The 21,410-nt window shown below is 39.6% G+C and overlaps 1 protein-coding gene across 4 annotated transcripts in view; it reads left to right on the forward strand.

The window, feature by feature from the left end:
- The window catches only part of LOC133983036 (plectin-like), a 148,355-nt gene that overhangs the window by 9,200 nt on the left and 117,745 nt on the right, over positions 1-21,410 (forward strand). The window contains exons 1-2 of one of the 4 annotated variants that reach the window (XM_062421964.1): positions 2,295-2,938; positions 3,609-3,674. The exons of 1 other annotated variant lie outside the window; for it this stretch is intronic. The gene's annotated coding sequence lies outside the window, so the exon portion shown is untranslated. Of the gene's footprint in view, positions 1-2,294; positions 2,939-3,608; positions 3,675-21,410 lie in introns of those variants that run through there. 2 more of the 4 variants (XM_062421962.1, XM_062421960.1) reach the window with 2 other exon arrangements.

The raw sequence follows: 21,410 nt of genomic DNA on the forward strand, positions 1-21,410 counted from the left end.
CGACACCCTCAGTGACTCTTAACTAAAGGGTAGCGCATAGCAGACTTCTGCGGACCAGTAGGCCCCACAGAATGTATCCACAATGTGGCCCTTTGGTTTCTTTGAAAATGAAATCACTTCAAATGCACTTTGGATGAGCTCTTCTTATTACTGTAGGTTGTCTAAAGTGCTACAAATTAGCAGTTTTTTGTCTCTTTGTGTTTTAAACTACTGTTTGTTTTTTCCACTGCTGAAATGACGTGGGAGGTCAAAGCTTCAAGTCTAGTAACAGCTGATCTCATATGAAATCTCAACTCTTACCTGCTGATTGACTTTCTAAGTTGTGAGAGTGAAAGGAAATATGGGGAGAATGGGTTACAGATAAAACACGCAACACAGATTCTAAGTTTTAAATCATGTTACTGTTTTGCAACTGAAGAGCGAGACAATATTGAAGTTAAGGCTGACTGGAAATGACAACCAGCAGCTGATCAATCAATAACCTTTGTAAACTCTTATTTGCAGTCTTGTATAACACATAGCATTTCCCTGGATGCATCATTTGGGCTAAAAGCAAACAGAACATGTTTAGAGAAACAGAACTAGCAATAGCCCTTTCAATAACTTGTACCATTTCTTTAAATACTTGGAAATTGAGCAATATACTTGTTACAAATAATGACTTCTTTGATGGTCGCTTAATATGTTTCTTCCAAAGATTCATTCAATTAGGAACTGCAAAAATATGCACAAAGGCTTGAACTCTACATTGGTTAACTTAAATTTAAATGTTTAAGAGAGCCACATTACCTTTTTTATGATTTTGATTATAATGGGGTCTCATTTAAAACACATGGATGTAGTAATATTCAGCAGCTGCGCAGCTCTGCCTCTGGGGCATTCTTTGTTCAGCAAGGAGGAAGGAAAAAAGGGAAAAGGAAAAGAAAAACTTCCACATGCTAACATTTACACAGTGATTTCTTTTAATTGCACTCTACTTTTTAATTTGCCCTGAACTAATGCTTTTAAAAGTGGGACTGGAGGTATTTTATTGAAGTCATGCCTAGTGCCGGACCAAGTTTTCCTGATTGCCGTGGCCTTGTAGCCTGGCTCTTTCCTACCTGACAACCTGCGTTATTCTTTTTAATTTGCTATATCAAACATGCCACACAGCATTTGGACTTGGAAAGGCGAAGGGAACACACTGACTGGGTGAGCTTCCTCCAGGGTCCCTTCTTCAAAGGGTTGTGATATATTAACGTTCCTTGTACTGGGTGAGCAGCTTAGTCGAAAATAATCATGTTCAAAAGTGGGGTGGAATTGGAAACTCGGGTGGCCTAATATGTTTTAAAAAAAAAAAAAAAAAGGATGGGGAAAAAGAAAGAAGTTAAACAGATCCTAATCTAAGTAGCCACAGGGCAGGCGTAATATTTAGATAAACACTTCCAGCCAAAATACAGCATCTGTCAAACCAGTGAAAGCACACGCAGGGTTGATGAGCTGCTTGTAAATGTTCCTACAATATGTCATTAAAACACATATAAAGCAAATCAGCCACACTCAATCTAAACATTTCAGAGTCTAATAGTGTAATATTACAACTTGTGACATTTTCTCCACTGATTAAAAAAAAAACACCCATGCCCTGATGAGAGAAACAACAGTGAGTTTTCACTCTTGATATTTTTATATATATATATATATATATATATATATATATAGTTGCTCTGGCTTTATATCTCTTCTCAGTGATCAGAAGGAAAATAAGCCTGTATCTGTCTTCCAGTGTTATACTGTACCTTCATAAAGACACAACCAGGGCAAACCAAATGGAGTCACGTTTGCAAGGTTAATTGCAAAAAAATACATTAAAAAGGACTGTTTAGCCAAGCATTAGGTATGGCCTTCACATGACCCCCAGAACTACTGTTTTTCTTTATCTCAGTCACTTACAAGAACTCAGTTTTATGTTCAGAAATTTAAACTTAACACTACATGTTCTCACAGCACTATATTATGTGTTTTATGTGTGTGTGTGTAGTGCTTAAACCACTGCAAACCACCAGCAGTTTGCAGATATACTCTCTAGCTATTATGTTGTTTACCAGTGTCAGAGGTGCCAGCCAGTAAAACCTATATTTAAAAGTGACGACCTACCAAAAAGTAATTATCCTCGATATTTTGCTCTGATTGACATCTATTTCTACTGCACCAGTGAATCAACCTTTACAAAATATGCATTTGCTGTTCTAGCCGGTTGTAGCCTGATAAGGCTAGGATTGAGTATTTTACTGGCAGATTTCAGTATTTATTTATTTAAAAAAAAATACATGATGTATTTAAATTTGACATTTAGATCAGCAAATGTAAATACACCAACTAGAGCTGCAGGCAGGTATACTAGGGTCCAAGCAGCTTATGCAATTTATAGTCAGAGGCATGCAAATTTGAGGCGAGCTGTTTGTGTGTGTGACCCTTCAGGCTGAGCAACGATCTGCTCCAGCTTTTGCGCCATGAGGGTTATGACTCTGTCTCACCAGGAAACGTCTCTCAATAAATCATTTTTCATTTCACTGGGAAGTGAGGTTGGGGTACTTGGAGTCCTAACCCCAGAGTCTCTAAAAATTCTGCCTGAAATTAGAAAATATATTTATGGAAAGCATATTCTGTGCTGTTGCAATTACTACTAGCAGAATCTTCAGAACAATAATGTTGGTACAGTATCCTGCCTCAAAAACTCACGAGTATGTCTGGTGTATCTTTGTGCATAAATAAGCCTGTTTGTACTACATACTATATTGTGTATTTTATGATGTCCTTCATCATGCAGCCCCCATAATATTTGCAGATCTGGATGGAGGGGGGTTAACACTAAGACTGACTCTGTGGATGTTGTTTTCCTGCTGAATCTGCTGCTCAGAATAAACACAAACACTTCATTAGAGGGGTAAATGGAAAAGTGAGTGTTTATGATCCCAATTACCACCTTTGCTTTAGTACCTACTTTAATCATAGCCATATCCTTCTTTCTCACTAAACACTACAAAGCCTCCCACTACAACACCACACACTCACACACATAGACGCTCACACACAGACACAAATAAAACTAAGCAAGAACTTAAGCAGTTTATTTGTTTCCAACTGCCATGCAATGTGGAAAGACACGTTTTACATTTTTGCTGTCATATTTTTGATCAAATATGATTTAGTTTATTTGCAGGCTGTGAATAACTCACCTTTATCATGTTTCATCAATCATAATGCAACTCTTGACAGTACATCCACATGAAATATTCTTTAAAAGGGTAATAGTTTAAAGGGGCTTTCCTTTTCGGGGCCTGCTCTATGGAGACTAGCTCACACGTCAAATAACCTGTGGCACAAAACCTTTCGCCATGATGATCATCATTATAGTTAATCACCATTCATTTCCAGTTTCACAAGAGCCCACAAGATCAAACATGGAGTATTTTGAGCATTTTCTTATGGCATGGTGTGGAACAACATTTTGAGAATAATTGAAACAATATGCTGCATATCAACACTTACAGTTATTGAACCTTTACCGCAGTTTGAAGATATTGTGATAATGATGCAAGCTTGTTTTCTCTTTGTTGTCGCCACAGTTAACTGGCGCTGCAGCTCGGCCGGTTATATGACACGCCAGCAACACCATCTTGTGGACATGACAGGTAATCTCAGTCACCGACAATGGGGACGCAAGCAGGGTCTGTGCTAGTACAGTTGTACCTGTTGTAAACAACTGTTTCCCTAAAACCCTCAGAAATAAAACAACAAGCAACTGCAGTCTTCGCTTTAACAATGGCTGCAATCTGATTCTGTGGTTGCATCAAAACTGACATGAAGACGTTTGCGGCAGGGAGCTATAACACTCTTGCTAGGGCGCAACAAGAACAGGGCTGCCCCAGTCACTTGAAACCTCTACAATACATTACCCAAAAAAACGTTTCCCTCCATTTATGGCCAGCGTTTGATTTGTGGTTTTTGTCTCAGAGACGCATTTACTGGATTTGATACATCTTTAGTTTTTAGCATGTTTCTTATTTCACTGAGTCCTCCTTTTTTTCATGTTGTGCACGCCAGCAATGAGGGTTCGACTGCTCTATGGTGAGATGCGACAGTTCAAACACACTGTGGTTCATTAAAGACATCCTGTTGGCTTCCAGAGGGAAAAACATCCCGAGCAGCCTACTGTTGCTCCAATCTGCCCTCTAAACCCACGCTGGCCAGACCACATCAGCAATGGAGCTGGAAATCACAGGACGACCGTGGTCAACCATACGCACAATACCATTTCCATTTTGTAATTTTTTCCCCCCCGTGTATAGTGTTCAATAGCTGGTACAGTATTGAGTGTTGCCCCAGGATGCCGGTAAGCTGTGCAGATGGCGTTCTGTGATGTTTAATGTCACGTTTGTAGTGGCAGGACTGTCACAGCGGCCTCAAATACGGATGAATTAAAGCTTGACTTTCCTGTACTTCACACAATGCTGTATTTTTATTTAATGAGACAGATTGTGTTTAAAGGGAATGTAATAAGAGGGAACAACCACTGGCTGTAACTAATGGCATTCAGACAGAGGAAACATGCATCTCAGGCATTAGAAGGAGAGCTTTGGTTGGAGTAAGTCATGTTGTAATGAGCTGAAGGAGTCACCACCTCAGTTGACTCATAGGAAGAAAGTTGATAGCTGAGGTTAGGTCAGAAATTGCTGGGTTCAGAGAGGAAACACAAAGAGGAAAAAAAAGAGAAAGAAACGGAGAATTGTGAATGATCAACAGCATCTGTTGCCCTCGTTGTGGACGGTTAAATTGGACATTTATTTAGGGAACCGTGGTCACAGTTGTTGAGAAAATAAACCTGTAAAGATACACTTATTTCACATTACTCTTGTATAACTCGTGAATAGCTTCAATGTCATTTAAATCCAGCATATACACCTGTTGTCTCACATCAGTAATAAGGACATTTATACATTTCCATCCAGTTCTCTGTTGGGTTTTTTTTTTGGGGGGGGGGATGCTGGCTCTTTACTCCAGTAGAGTGGATAAGAAATGAAACAATCTTATTTAAGGGGAATTTAAACCACATGAATCACTCTGGGGAATTCAGCCTTTTGATAAACATAAACCCCAATTTTTAATGGAACAAATGTGATTGACAGTTAAATGAATACATTAAGTCACTGCATTTAATATTTGGTTTCAAACTGGTTTGAATCACCAACCAACAAGCATCTTCCCTGTTGATGCTCTGACAGCTTTACTTTTTTTTGCTTCTTTTGGGGGGGATATTCTCCTTTTTTCCACATGCATGAAACATGCTCATTGGAACCATTCCACATTGTGTTCTAAAAAACTGGCTTTTGTAGTGTTTAATATGGATTTGGACACCTTCAGAGTCAGCATTTTACCCTCACAGTTATTCTTTCATTTTAACGTGCTAGTCTCAAAGTAGCCAAAACCCTGCATATATTTCAATAAGCAACTCATTTGTTCTGTTTGTCTTTATCCTCACTTTATACATTTTACTTGTCGGGTGATACACTTCTTCCTAAAAAGCAACAAAATACAAATAATAATAAAATTTGTTTGCTTTCTATGGTATAGACCTTAATGTCACTGTCCAAACACTGACAGACTGCGCTGTATGTCATGTTTAAAGGTGCTCTTCCATTGTACCGTCAGTTGTCATTTTACATCGTGTAACACCACATTGAATATAACTGAAAAACTGTTTAAAAAATGACTAAACAGGTAGCACAAATGGAGTGACAGTTTCCTACTCAGTGACCTCACATTTTCAATTGTTTAAAGAAAGCACAAAACGGTACATTACCTCTGCAAATGCTGTGTGAGTAAATCCTCTAAACAGTATAGGCAGGGGCTCAGTTAAACAACTTGAATGAGTTTGTGTTCATGCGTGTGTGTGTGTGTGTGGTGCAATACAGTAGCTGTGTACCCAGGGCCCTTGTCCAAACAGCTGGTACCCATCTGTTTCTTCTTCTACTCCTGCGGCCTGTGGCTCAGGGAGTGAGGTGCACTGGCATGCGGTGTCTGGGTCTGGACCAATAGTGGGGAGGTATGCGCTGCAGGAGTGTGCGTGTGTGTATGAATGTGGTTTATGGCGAGCCAGTGCTCCTGTGTGTATATGTGGTTTCGCACTCAACTCGTGTGTGTGTGTGTGTGTGTGGACTTGTGGGTGTATGGCCATGTGTGTGCGGATTATGCATGTTTGTGTGTGTGTGTGCATCTGGCCAGAGCTGCATCCTGCATGCCTGTGTGCTGTGACTGTGTGTGTGTGAGTGTGTTTGGTGGTTAGTAATAATTACATTATATATCCACTTTAATATTGTTGATACACAGTCATACTTTACAGCAAACATATCTCAAAGTGCTCTGCTGCCCTCTTATTGCCTGCGCAAACTCTCCCATGATGCAGTCTGCTCCAAAAGTGACTCATTGCGGAGAAGCGTTCAGTCTTTCCATTAATTGTTTATGTAAATCATATAGACTGAACATAACGTTTGCCATAGCTTTCCAGATTTCCATCATTACTTTATGGCTTTATTGCCGTGATCGCTGTCTGAAAATATGCGCCTTCCATCACACAAACACATAAAAAATAAGTCTTATGATGCTTTAAACAGAAAAAGGCTCATGGTGGCTAAGGTGGTATTTCCGTTGGGTAAGGAAGTAGATGCCTGGAGAATGTTGAGTGCTTGAGGAATAGGATGATCTTCATTGATGTGGCAAAAGTTATGTCTGAGGCTTTGTGGATAAAACAGTTTCTTCCGATTGGTTTAATTAGACTGTTCTCATGAGGAATCAGTCAAATAATGCATGACCTGCCTTGAACTCAATCCCACTTTTAATAGAATTAGGACATTTTTTAATACCTCCAGTAGAGGGCATTGTTGGTCTTGTAATCATTTCTGGCAGTTGCAGGTGAGTGTGTGTTTCGAGGGTATGTATTCCATTGGAAACTTAGACAATGTCAGTATGAGTATGAGCAGTTGCAGACTTTTGCGATCCATCTAACCTACTCAGTCTGCACCCATATGATGCATTAATCTTACAAGTCTTCCACAGTGAGCAATAACAATAGGTCTTAGATTTCGAGGGGGTGCTGTTCAAATGGGATGGGGGTCAGGTCAGTTCTTTCTGCAGGGACTCAACCTAGTATGGTCTGACTTAAGTTGGCACCTTTCTCTACATGCCTAGTTCAGTACTAAACTGGGATGATTCAGCTCTTTGGACACAGGGAGACACCTGACCACTGCTATTTTGAGTTAAGTTACTTGGTCCAGCATTAGAATATAAAGAATACACAAAAAATCAATACATATGTTTCCAGGAGCTTTTGTGAATTTAGGTATTAGCCTTTGAATCAAATAGTGGCTGATTTCTGTGCACACAGGAAGAGACGTGTAAATACAGGGCTGATGCAAAGATATGAACAGTTGTAGAAGGAAATGTCCAATAGAGCAATTTGGTTCTGTTATTGCTTTGGCAAGACATGAGACTTATGGGCCAAATAAAGACTTCAGGCTGGACAGAATGCAGAGTGAAAAGATGTAAATGGTTGCGAGGATTTCCCCCAAACAGATGAGAAATGTGAATGGATGACAGAGAAGGCCCAAAAATGGGTAAAACGCTTAAGCTGCACAGGTGTCTGAAATATGGGGATAAAGACAAAAGGTGGCAGATTGTTCCGAAACTTGCTAAAATGAGCCAGGTGGAAGGCAGTTTGTAAAATGAGCAAAATTAAGTACCGTGGATGTGTTACCTGCAAAGTGCATACAAGCGTAAAGTGTTCAGATGATAGGGAAAGAGACAGAGCAGCAGATGATAGAGAAAGAGATAGCAGCAGATGATGGAGAAAGAGATAGCAGCAGATGATGGAGAGCGAGAGAGAGATAGATAGAATAATAATACAATTACATTTTAATTTACCTGTTCATCAAGTGCCTCAAGGAGAATCTTCAAGTCTTCAGAATCGGCTCGGTGAGGCAGCACAGCATTAAAAATTCCAGTACATTCTTACGATCCTCCACACAGCTGTGCACCCTTCTTCAACCCTCTACTCTACTTTAGCTCTGATGTCTGCAAAAACCTCAATGTGGAATGTACAGAGTTACTGTTAACTCACACCATGGGATTTGTAAACATTCACCCGTGGTGTTTGGATTAATTATCTGAAGTAGTTTCATTTAGAAACATAACAAAATGAAAAACTTGATTTACCTGTTGTTTTCCAGGAAGAGACCTGGCCTTCTATCCCTAATCTGGAAGAGTGATGCATCTTTAACAATGTATTTCCTTCTTATGCAGAACGTGAGGTCCATTTTCATTTTAATCATGGCCATGTTGGCATACTTTTTCTTCAGCTCCTCAACAAGGCTGACTCTCTCCCTCTCCAAATCCCTCTGCATTTAGTCCATCAGGGTAATTAAGTATGAAGTTTATTTCTGCCCTTCTCGGTCTCTTGATGCCTCTGACTCTGAGCATTTCTGCTCTTCCTGTTGATATTGACTTCTTCACAGCCTGCAGAGTGCAATTTCTGGTGATAATTCCCCATTTAAAATTTTCAAGCTCATCTTCCAACCTTGATATCCCAGACTTGGCCCTGGTTCTCTCAGACATGGCGCTTTTCAATCAGGCCACAGGCAACCTTTTGAAACTCATGGTCTGTGGGATATGCCCTATACATTGCTTCTGCAAGTCTACTTAAAATCTCAATCCGCATGTCACGTGTTACATTGAGCAAGGTGGAGTTCTTCTGATATTCTTCACTTCCTCTTTTTTGATGCGTCATTCAAACTCGTAGGAGAAAGACGGAATGGTGAAGGTTACTGCCTACTGCTTTGTACGCAGAGTATGAAAGGAGTAACTGTACGTTCAGACCGAAAGAGTACAAAGCATGCGGAAGTCATTCACTTTCTATTGGGAGCCAGGCGGAAAAAGCAGGAAAAAAAAAGAAGTTACAAATGTTTTAACTTTTTATGACGCGCCAGAGCGCACAAAGCGGATAGCCATGCAATAACAATGCAATGGTAATGTCTAGATCTGCTGACGTCCCTTGGTCAAGTGGGTCCCAGCGAAACAACCCGCGTAACTTGGGTTCCTACCAAACATTCGTTCCGAAATGGCGCTGGAGATATTAATATCTGCCGTAGCAGGAGAGCCTGTATTGTACGACGTCTCACTGTTCAGTTACCGAGACCAATTACAGAAGGCCGATGCATGGAAGAGGGTCGCTGAAGCAGTTGGTTTGTCTGGTGAGCTTTTAAATGTGTAATATGTTTGTAATAAAGGAGAGAAAATATTGCATACTTGCTTTCCCCGCCATAAAAGTTGCCGCCAGTTTCGTTCATTCATTGGTCCTTGCATACGGCATACACACAGTGTCATCTCCCATTCCCTTTAATATCCAGAAGCACTGTCACTTTAGAGATTGCTATTATAACGGCGCATTTGACAAGCAATGCTGATGGTGTGTGTGGCTGTGCGTAATGGCACTGCGCTCTGTGCTGCATCTCAGAGGCTGCAGACTTATCAACATATCAGTCCTACAGTATAAACAGCTGTGGATAACAGACACTGTAAGAATCACCACGCTCATTTTTGCTTTTGAGGGTTGTGTGTTGTCTATTCAATAGAAATTGAGTGCAAGAAGAAGTGGAAGTATTTGAGGGATCAGTTCAGGAAAGAGAGGAAGAAGGAGAAAGAGAGGAGAAAGAGTGGTGCAGCGGCATGCAAGGCAAAGGCATGGCGTTATTGCAATGTAATGAGTTTTCTTGATCCTTTCCTGGAGGAGCGCTGCACCTCCAGCAACATGGAGGGGGAGGAAACTGAGTGAGGAGGAGGAGTACAGAGAGCAGGACAGTTCAGTGAACCCAGAATTTCAGGGCTCAGAACAGGAGCAAGAGGTTCAGCCTGCAGCCGCCTCAGCCTCGACATCAACAGGTGTCAGGGATCAGTCTCGCATAAAGAGAAGGAGGTCAGGGAATGGAGAATTCAACGAAAGATTTCTCCTACCCTTAGAGGCTGTCAGCAGAAGGCCACCCCCAGCCCCTGTGTTCCCCCTCCTCCACACGATGATAATGATGACCTGTTTTTAAAAGCCTCCTAAGGGACTTCAAAAGTCTGTCTTTTAAAACTAGGGAGCACTTAAAATTCAACTTTTATCGCCAGGTCTACGAGGCCGAGATGAGTGAGGAACCTTGGACTGAGGGCAAGGAGGTGCACCTGACACCACTGTGGGGGGTGTCTGTTACCGTCGCAGTGCTGTCAGGTGACCATTGTTTTCAGACATATATACACACTCGCACACATACATGCTCACTCACTCAACACACAAACTAATTATTTTCTAATTGTTTTTTTTTAAATACTTTCAATATCATTCAATATTGCATTCATGTTTTGAAGGCTATCAATGAACTTTATGCACAGCTCCACTACTTCCTGAACTCAATACAGCTCCTTTATTTCCTGTCTTACATTATTGGACAAACTGATTAATCCAGGTGTGTCTGACCATTGTTTTGTTACTAGTGAGGTCAGACACACCTGGATTAATCAGGGACCACAGACTAGCTGATGTTCGCATGGGATGGGACACTGTAGCGTGGCTCAAGCGCCTTTAATAAATACTTGAAGCTGGGCTCCTCTACTATATCATATCGGCGCATAAATGTTGATATGTATATGCCAATTGCTTCTGTGATGTTTTTGGCCCTGTCAGTGTTAATGTCAAGAGGTGGCTTAAAAGCAGCGGGGATAAGTTGTTGCACCAAAGATGTTTTTTTCCTCGCACCAGTGACAGTTATGTTGGGGTGATGCCGTCTTATGTGGGTTAGCATGTTTGAGGTGTTGCCAGCGACATACCGCACTTCCGTGAAACATCTCTGGCAGAAAGTCTTTGTCCGGTCCACCGCTCGCGTGTCATCACCATTATACTGGGAAGCCAAAGTGCTCCAAAACAGCTGATTTTAATGAAGCCGGCGGCTCCTCCAACTCCACACTTTTCTTCTTCGTACTTTTTTGTCACTACTACTTCTGTAATGACTGTTTCTGGCAGCTTTTAGGCTCATTACCGCCACCTGGATTAAAGTGAGGACTCGACTTTTAAAAAAAACTCACTCAGACGTATTTGTCGTATGACTGCGTGCACCGAACCGTGACGGTTCGGGACGAATACAAATACTGTTACACCCCTACTATACAGGTAATCTTGCAGCTGATGGCAAGGCAGAGATCACCTGTTTTCTGGGCACACCCAAGATCTTGCTACTGGTGGGACACAATTGTTCCTTATTTCACCTCTGTCCAGTTCATGCAGAATTTCCGTGTGTCCCGATAGTCGTTTGAGTACATATGCAGTCATGTCTTGAGGAGAAGAAACACAAATTGTTCATTCAAGTCATGACATTTAAAGCATCCCATGAGGTACAAAAACATTAGAGTAGTAGTGCTATCTGGAAATATTGAATAAATTGTGGGCTGAAACAACATTGAAAATAGGAAAACACCAAGGCACTCATCTTGGAAAAAATAAAATGCCTTTATTTTAAGGGCAAGACATGTTAAAGCTACCCTTACGTTTGTTACATTTTTACAAATGTTTTTGTTTAAGTTAAAATGCTGTTAATAAGGTAATGGCTCTCTAAAATGTTAGAGAGATCCACCAGGCATAGGAACTCATCATTATTCCATTCTCATAATATTCTGTGAAAACCATATCATTCGGTCTGAATGATATGATTGGCCGAGCGACCTGCCTGTTTCCCCCTTCCGCATTACGTAATCGTGCACGCACCCCCACACGGTAGAGAGTCTGTTGTGGGTCCACGGCATTATAATACATCCATGATACACGGAGATGTGAACATGTGACATCTAACAGGTGTGGACAATCAACAATTAGCCAGTGGCAGACTCAGCCTTTGGCTGTGTTCGAAACCGCATACTTTCCTACTACTCGTACTAACTCTGACATCATTTGAAGTATGTAGTGTGTTTCAACTGCGTAGTATGCGAGAAGTTCCCGGATGGTTTACTATATTCGCCAGAAATGTTGATCTCTAAATGTGCTGTGCGGGGATCTCGAGATTTCAGATTTCAACGATGTTTACAGCTTTAGCAGTAGCAGCAGAGTAAAAGCCATCAGGTAAGTGTTTATTTTAATAAACTCCTGGTGTACTTACAAACTTTCCAATGCATCTATTTATGAGTAAAGAACCTATTTGTACTACTGCAGATGTTTGATAACAATCCAGGAATTATTAGTGGGGTCATTTAAGAGATACACTGGTGGGTACGTTAGCGCCTGTACTAAGCCATTCGGCTGATGGCTCTAACTCCACCAGTTTGCGAAACAAAATGAAAAAAAAAAAGCGGAGCGGGTGGTTAGATAGACGTCATGGTGCATATGACGCTAGGTCGAAATTACGCCGAACCATCGCTTTAAGTTAATAATGGTTTGGGGGGGCTTTAAAACATTTTAGGGAGACTTAAGCCCCCCCCCAAAAGAATTGGCCTAACGACGTCCATGTTCTTCATACACTTGTGCAATGTCAGAAAGTGCAATTTGTCACAAATATTTAAAAATAATAGAATTTTAGTCCTACACCATGTGGATCATTGTGTAAAATTCTAATCCCTATTCTGATTAATTTAACTAATCAACCTACACTGTGACTGAATACCTTTTGAAATGGGCCTTGCACCCTGTAGATGACCTGAAACATGACAATGTCATGTACCATCAGATCCCTGTCTCTCATCGACCGCATAGGCCTCAGACATCCTGTATTGGCCAAGTAGTGAAGCAGCGGTGCCTTTGCCTTCTCAAGGTCCTCAAAGGTTTCACTTTCAGATACCGAGCATCACAAGGAACAACAGGATGGCTTGTTATGAAAGCAACTAGCTAGTTTTACTGTATCAGTGAGAGCCCAGACACTAGAGGTCTGCATAACGACATGATGCTCAAGGGTCCCTTAACAGTTCATGGCAGTGCAGATTTTTTCCACATTGCTACAATGTGACAAAAAACAAGGAAAATACAGCAATGGGCATACTGGGCTGAACTGATACTCACTCTGAAAATGGAGTCTCCATTGCAGAGTAGGACCTGAATAGGGCCCACCGGACTATCACAGCGATGTAATCATTGTGCGTCCACTTATAATACATCTTGTCTTCTTTTACTGCTCTTCTTTTTCTTCTAGTTTTTTCTGGCACTGGAGACACTTTGTACTACTAATCTTCTTCTGCTGGGTTTTTAAAATGCTGCTTATTTTGGCGCTTTCTGTTGACGCCACATCCTGCTTTGAGTATACCCAATCAGCACGGTAAACAATCAAGCCCCACCCAGGGTCGTACGCAGTAGGGACTCGTTGAGCCCCCCGTAAAAATTTTGGGAGATTGTCCTTCGGGGGCGGTTCCTGCTATGGAGACACACGTAAATGGCCCCTGGCCCCGTAAAATGACTCTGATGTTCCTGCAGTGGAAACCGGGCTCTAGATAACGGATTTTCCGGTTATCCTGGCTGAATTTAGCCAGGACTTGGTTGCATGAAACCAGGGGCACATGAGTTACCATGGAGATTTATTCTGTGCAGCCAGGCTTGATAAATCCTGGTGTTTTATTTATTCAGTAAACTGTCAGTCCGATCGGAAATAAATGTGTCTTACAGTTATTTCATGGTCTTCTGTATGTATCCTGCCTCATTAAATACCGCAGATATATTGTCATTCAGTTAGGCTATTTTAATTGTAAAGTTACAATTTTTAGAATGATACATCAGTCATTGTTAGACTTACTTTCATATTGTTTTTATGAAGACTTTTTTTTTTAGACTAATTTACATTGAACAACTTGACAGCAAGTCCGTAAATGGGTAAAAATCAGGAAAATACTTCAAGTTGCACTAGCCCATGAAACACCAGCGATCATTGTACGTGTCCTTAACTAACATTATCTGTTCTACTTTTTCGCTAAATGCACTTGACATTATTATTATTAACTAGCCCATTGTCTGTCTATGCTACCGCTGAAATAACTTGTCTCCTCACTCAAATAATCCTGACAATCCATATCATGTTTGGTCAGAAAAAACACAAGTATTAGTTATATTTTGCAGTAGATTGAAGCATTAATACTTAAGATATTTGTGCTAATGATTAAATAACCCGTAGTCTCCTCCCTTCCTCATACAAACCTGACAACACAGTGTTCTCTCAGAAGAAACATCCGCATGGGTGAAATTTTCCAGTCAAACGAAAAACGGCATTGTAGTGTTAAAAAACCCCAAAGATAAGTATTATTTTACTCCCATCTTTACATTTTTGACACTCATGATACTGTGTTGAATTAACATTAACTGCATAAGAAATGATTAAATTACTGTAGTGTCTGATAATGTATTCTAAACAAGAATAAACTGCTTAAAATATACATAACATTTATTTTAAGAGTGTAGGTAAATAGTTTTTATAACATGTTTTATCTCAACTAATTCAGTTACAAAAAGTTGGCCCAACAATATAAAAGTAAATCAACATTAATCAAGTTGACGTTTTTACAGTGTAAGGGGTGTGGATTATCAAAAAATAGGCAAAATGAAGAAGGTTGGCGGATTGTTACGGGCCGGCAAAATTAAGCCCCATGTGGGGTGTTTCCTGAAAAGTGGGTACAAGGCACAAAAATGGGCAAACTCATAAGCCGCAGGGGTTACCAAAAAATGGGCAAAATGATGAAGGGTGGTGGATTGTCCCGAAACTTGCTTAAAAAGGCTTGTTTTTAACATGGTCAGCTGTCTCTTAACAGTCCTGTATCTGTACTGCATTAAACAAAACATGTAACTTTAAAATGGGTTCAACTGGGATGCAGCCAGTTGTAACTCGACGTGTGGTGTCACATTCATACTAATACTACCAGACATGCATTAGAAAGTCAGCCATTATTTCATTCATAACAACTGTCCTGCTGGCACCATACCAATTGTAGCTTGTCAGGCAAGGTTAGCCTTTTTGTTTTACAAAAAAAAGTCTCAGGTGTTTTTTACTCATGAGGATTATAGCAGAGTTTTAAGTGAGCCGTGAGCAAGTCAGGGTCATCTTTTGAAAAATAATGGATGCCTTCTTTTCAGCACTTGTGTGTGCTTGAGCATTTTGTCTGCCTGAATCTTCTCATTATCATAATAATCAGATTTTTTCCAGATGTGTATCACTTCTATTTTTTATAGAATAGTCTCTCCTTTGTCTTCATAATGTCATTAGCTAGTTCTGTGCATGTCCTGAGGTTCCTTTATAATCATATCAAAATTGGTGTCATGTTTTTGATATTTAACTCAAATTAATGCAATTTGAAAGTATCTAGATCCATGTTCGTGAACACTTATTCCTTATGTAGTAGCAAATATAACAGTCCAATAATTTGTTATTTTTAAAAGTTAAAGTTTCAAAAGGTCCAAACAGAAAAATCACCAAGAGTCGTCCAGCTGAATGCAGTTAGTTTTATTCGTGGACAAACAAACATCCTCGGAACCAAAACAACACAGACAGCGTCTATGTAGAAATGATACAATGATCTCAACTAAATGTTTCCTTTAATACTGATCATTTTGCTGACCATGGGAAATCCCCTTTGCCCTAGTAAATTTCAACCAATCAGATTCCTTCCAAAACAGCTTTTCTTGGCATTGATCACATAATGGTCTTTTCGTCAAAACTCCAGTCGCAGGTGCATGGAGTTTTTTCAGAGTGTGGCCTTGAATCAGGGGTTACTTCAGTTCAGTTTCTTCTATACAAGAGATACTATCTCAATTATAATACTGTTTCGTGACTTTTGTTGCTGCATTCTCATTTTAAAAGATAATAATAATAAAAGTGTAGTACATTTAATCACATATATTTCAGGGTATATTCATCAAATCATCAAATGTGCTTATTCACTCAGTAAGTGCAGAATCACATACACCTCTTCTTTCATCATACTGCCCTCAGTTTTGATTATCTTTAGCAAATAACAATCAATAATCAAGTACCCTTTAAGCAGATACAACATTGTTCACTGTTAGTATTTATCACCCAAATTTTACACTACACTTACCTCACTTACTGTAGCACTCCCTGCTGAATGATGGTGGGACTTTCTTTTACTGGTGGTTCACAGATGTTTATTTGAGCTATTCCTTGTTCCTTATTTTTCTTGCATGTGAACACAACGTGAACACACCATGAGCATGTGAACACACCGTAAGAGCTATTAAGCAAAGGAAAATCATTACCATCCTTTTATATTGAAAACCATACAAAATATAACAATACAAAAATACATTTTACGGTTATAATTTTAAAGCTTTATATTAAAATCTTGACACACTTTAACCTTTAACAATTTCAAACAGAATGCAATCAATGATGTTCAACTTTATTTACCATTACTTCACATATCATACAAACAGTCAAAACAAAACATACTTAAAGAAAAACAATAACCCACTTTTAGCCATGGCCGTATTACTGAAACACATAAATCAATTCAATAACAATACTAGCAGGCAGATAAACAAACTTAAGAGCAGCTAAATTAAGATCGAGTGGTTTAGCAACACGCTAACATGACGGCCATATGAGCTTCAGCATACTGCAGTTAAACAAAGAAGTTGAAAACAAAGCAAAGCAACTCATTAAACACAACATAACACAAAGTAAACCAACACTGTGCCCTTATCAGCCAGGTACTAAAGCTTTAAGTTATGTGATGATGAGTAGACGTTCCTCATACAAACAAACATTACCGATACACTTGAAGCTCTTTTAACAGGATTTTGGCACCATGCAACATTGACCTTTCAAAAGGGTATTGAACTTAATACATAAACAAATTAAATAATTAATGGCCATTACTTACAAAAAAAGAGAAAATGAGACAACATAAATAAAGTAAATACTGTGTGCATTAAGGTCATCTACACTTACCGTACAATTCAAGGCCACAGCACTCATGCCCTCTACAGTTCACTGAATGTCTGGTTCATATACTGTCGTAAGCTGTCCACATCTGGCTGTGGAGGGAATAGTGAGACATTTGTCACTGACAAGATAATTGACTTCTCTCTGACAAGCAGAGGTGAGTGGGCACAATGACAACATGTCCTGGGGGTGGATCCTTTAACAAGCAGGGCGGTGTTGGTTTTAAATTCAGCCAGGCTATTTATTGCTTCTGTCCCTTTGCTAATCAAAATGTTCCAATTTCTTTAATTGTAGTCCCCCAATTTATATTTACCTAAATAAATTCCTTTCTGGAGTCAGCAGTAATCATTGGCTGGAAATCTTGACACATGCTGGTTCAGCAGTGCCAAATCGAGAGGTATAGGCAGAATATGGCAAATTCCCTGATAGTTGACAAATATTTATGTCTCTTGGTACAGTATATACATTTTCACGCTGCCCACATCTAACTGCAAGGCTGTCTGGAGTTGGAATACTGCAATACTGCAATAAGCTATAATATAAGAACACTATTTGCAAAGATGTGACATTAAAGAAAATATCTGTGCAGTTTTGGACAGACATTTTACAAGTTAGGTATTCACTGAGAATTAGCAATAACTGGCTTAGTATGAATATATATATATATATATATATATATATATATATATATATATATATATATATATATATATATATATATATATATATATATATATATATATATATATATATATATATATATATATATATATATAACAGTTTAATGGATGTAACAGCCTGGCCCATGTCTGGAAATTGATTATTACTGTATGGGTGTCTAGACTACTCAGTGCATTTTCCATTGGGCTGCACTAATGGGCTTCATACTGCACTGTGTATTATATGTCTCTGGGTTGTTATTATAATAACTGGTTAAATTAAGAGTCATTTGCTTAAATGTAAAACATTATGTACCGTTGTGTATCCAATCAACCTGAGTATGGTAGGTATAAAAATTAATCAGTGATGCTGCCCCCAAGCATGACAAGCAGGGCATACTTCCTGATTCAGAGCATTTAGATCACTGTAACTGACATTCAATTTTTATACCTTTAGATTTTTTTCAAAGTTTTAAACCTACTGAGTTGTTTATTTTACTTCATGGTCTTACCTAAACTATTTAATCAGGGATTTGTCTGGGTGAACACTTTAGTGCATGGATAAATGCTGACTCAGGAGAGCCCATACATTTGGCCTTGTCGTTATCCCCATTGTGAGAAAAAAAAAATCGCACATGATTAAAGCCTCTAAAAGCTCAGCCATACACATCACCCTGCAGACACAATGATGCTCAGCCCGGGACAAGCAGGCAAACTAATCGAACAGTGAGTCATGCAGTTTTTCACCGCAGCACCAGACACTGCTGGTGGAGAAACGGCGTTAATTGCTGTCGATCGGTACAGCAGGTCTGTGTGTGTGTCCTGAGCGTCTCTGTAAGGACGCCTGGCTCTTCTTATCCCCTGCAATAATGAAGATGACAGACAGTATACCCCATCTTTGGGCTGTCAGTTAACGAAAGCGGGAGTAATCTTGTATTCAGAGGTGTCGCCGGGCAAAGGAAGGATGTTGAAGGATGAGAAGGAACGAGCGCGGTTACAGAAACATCACAGATGACTGCGGAATCTGCACGGCGGGTCGTCTCTCCAGCCTCCAGCCCTGCTTCCCGTAAAAGGAGTGGCTATTCCAACGTTAGCGGCACACACATGCAATGCGCTGTCACACACGCACACACACGCAGGCTTTTGGCGACTTCATTTGTTTTGGTCGGCGATAACCTGCAGGAGACATACTGAAGCACCGGCACATGCATTCATGGCTGTTTGACAGGCTTTTACGCACTGATCCGGCACAGCAGTAAGGTAAGGTAATGCTCTCACCGGTACTGTGTCTGGATTTGGACAAATAGTTAAAGAAAGACTGGATGGTTATAATGACAGTAGAGTGTTAACTTGTCTTACTGAGTCATCCTGTTATTATATTAGATATTGTGTAGTATATGCTTGGAATCAGTATGTTGCAGGTGCATCAGACCAGTAGTTGAGACATGAAGGTTCTTGAAGTCCTGAAGGTCCCCAGCAAAATGAGTCCGTTTTAATTCCATGACAGTCCTCACTAAAGGATCCCAGCTAGAGAACAGCTTTCACTGTTATTACTGCATGCGTTTCCCAATATAGAGACAGTTATAGAGTTTAATTTTTAGATCAGAATAATCTCCTAGGCTAGGTGTGGGCCTATTACTGTTAATGAGATCTCAGACTTTTACATTATAAAATTGATGAGACAATTAGAAGATTCACTTTTATTGATCATTCATTGTTGTGTGTTATGAATGTGTGGTTTACATTCATAATGCAGTATATCAGGCAAGCTTATGGAAGTTTTAGGATACAATGTAAATATCACTTAGAAACTCAGACTATGCTAAAAACATAAGCTACCTCATAAATACCTATGATGATATCACAAGAGATATATATGTGCAATGGTGTAATTGTAAGTTTGCCATTACATATATACACTAAAAAGACTCCATACTAGGAACTGACTGATACTTGATTTTGTAGGGAGCGATGCCAATATTAGGGATTTAAAAAATTCTGATATTGATATACTGGCCGATAATCTTAAATATATAAAATATATGTATAAACACACAGTTTTTGCAAAGTAAAATCAAATATATGTAAAAATGCTGCTGATGTAACTTAAAAACTTAAAAAAATATTGGCACATATCAGACAACTTATATACTGATACTGATATATCAGTGATAGACTAATATCGGCCGATAATAGCGGCTGACCGATATATTGGTCTACTCCAGACATTTTGAGGAACTTTTCCAACAAGGATTATATTACGGCGCCTTACAGTATTTGACACAATGTTTGCCACGTTGACATGAAAACAAATTTGTTTCCTATTTGTGTCTGAGAACCTGGTTACTGTAGCCTGTTTTGTGATGACATCATGATTCCAATGCTGGACTGTAATAAATTCAAATATACATTATGATATGTTCACAAAAGACTGAACTCTGTCTGAACCCAGGTCAACTCTTCAACAACAAGGCAGCGCTTACGTACAGTAATGCAATTACCTGCAGTACAGTAACAGCGTTGGGCTGCAGGTCCCATAGTGTTATCTCTTATATTGGATTCATATATTATGTTTTTCTTAGCACCTTACACATGCATTTTATCACTGTTGTTGATATTGAGTTATACCTTGCTTCCAGAGGTATCGAATTATTCATGCTGACAGAAAGTTTAGTGATTTGTATCATGATGTGAGAGAAAGTGACAGGAGGTGTTATGCCAGACGACTCAGTGAGCATTTCAGGAAACGCCGCTTCAGTTTTATTGGATATACAGACAGTGTTTATGAGTGCTGATGATTGATATAACTACTTTATGTTGTCTGAGCTCAGGTTCATCAGTGTAGGTTTTACTTTCACAATGCCAGTAACCATTGCCAAGGTGTGCAATATCCTAAGGCCTGGTCTCCACACTTATTTTCTCACTCTTTTTGTCTTTTAAGCTATTATCTCTATTAGCTTATGTGTGTGATGCATACTTCCAAAATTAACAATTTATTCCATGGATAAAAAATTGTTGTCATATTACTATCAAGTTTTATTGCCTGAATGTGAGTCTAGATATGTTGAGTGTATTGCACCGCAGTGGCTTGGCTCAAACGAAAAATGCCAGAAGCGTTTTATATATTAAGAGATTTCTTATGATTAATGTGGTGAAATTAGCTGTTCGTGGCATCATCTCTTGGAAGATGGAGTACCTAAATATGGCTGCTGCTGCTACGGCTTATTTTTACCCACGTCTCCTCTGCTGACCAGAGTCTGCAGAAGAAGAGAAAAGTAAACCATGAAGCCGCGATGTCAGTCTTCTATTTTGCATGAGCAGGTGAAGGTTGGTACAGTACTGTTATCATGGTCATAGAGCCTCACCCTGCAGCACCTCCACATGCCACTGATGATATTTCACAAAGCACATGGTGTATTCAGCCCTGCATTTTGCATTTTATGACACTCTGACATCAAGCCTTTGAGTTTTATCTCGTCACTCGCTTTAGTGGCAGTTAAACATTAGTAGAGTGAGGTCATGTGACAAAACAGTTAATCATAGTGGGTTAACAATTGATTGGATGTATACGTTTAACACCTTACTCCTTGCGAATTAGATGGAAGGGTGCTGTAGTTGTTCTGGTAGTTCAACCAACAGGGAAAAAACTTGGCTGGATGTTATCTAGTTTTGGATGCCTTGGACACCTACTGATCTTTCTTGGGGGTGTTAACCTTGTATCATTTCTAAGACTATGACTGTGGTCTTGACGGTCTTACATGGT

The sequence above is a fragment of the Scomber scombrus genome, chromosome 7 (assembly GCF_963691925.1).
Source record: "Scomber scombrus chromosome 7, fScoSco1.1, whole genome shotgun sequence".
Classification (NCBI taxonomy): Eukaryota; Metazoa; Chordata; class Actinopteri; order Scombriformes; family Scombridae; genus Scomber; species Scomber scombrus.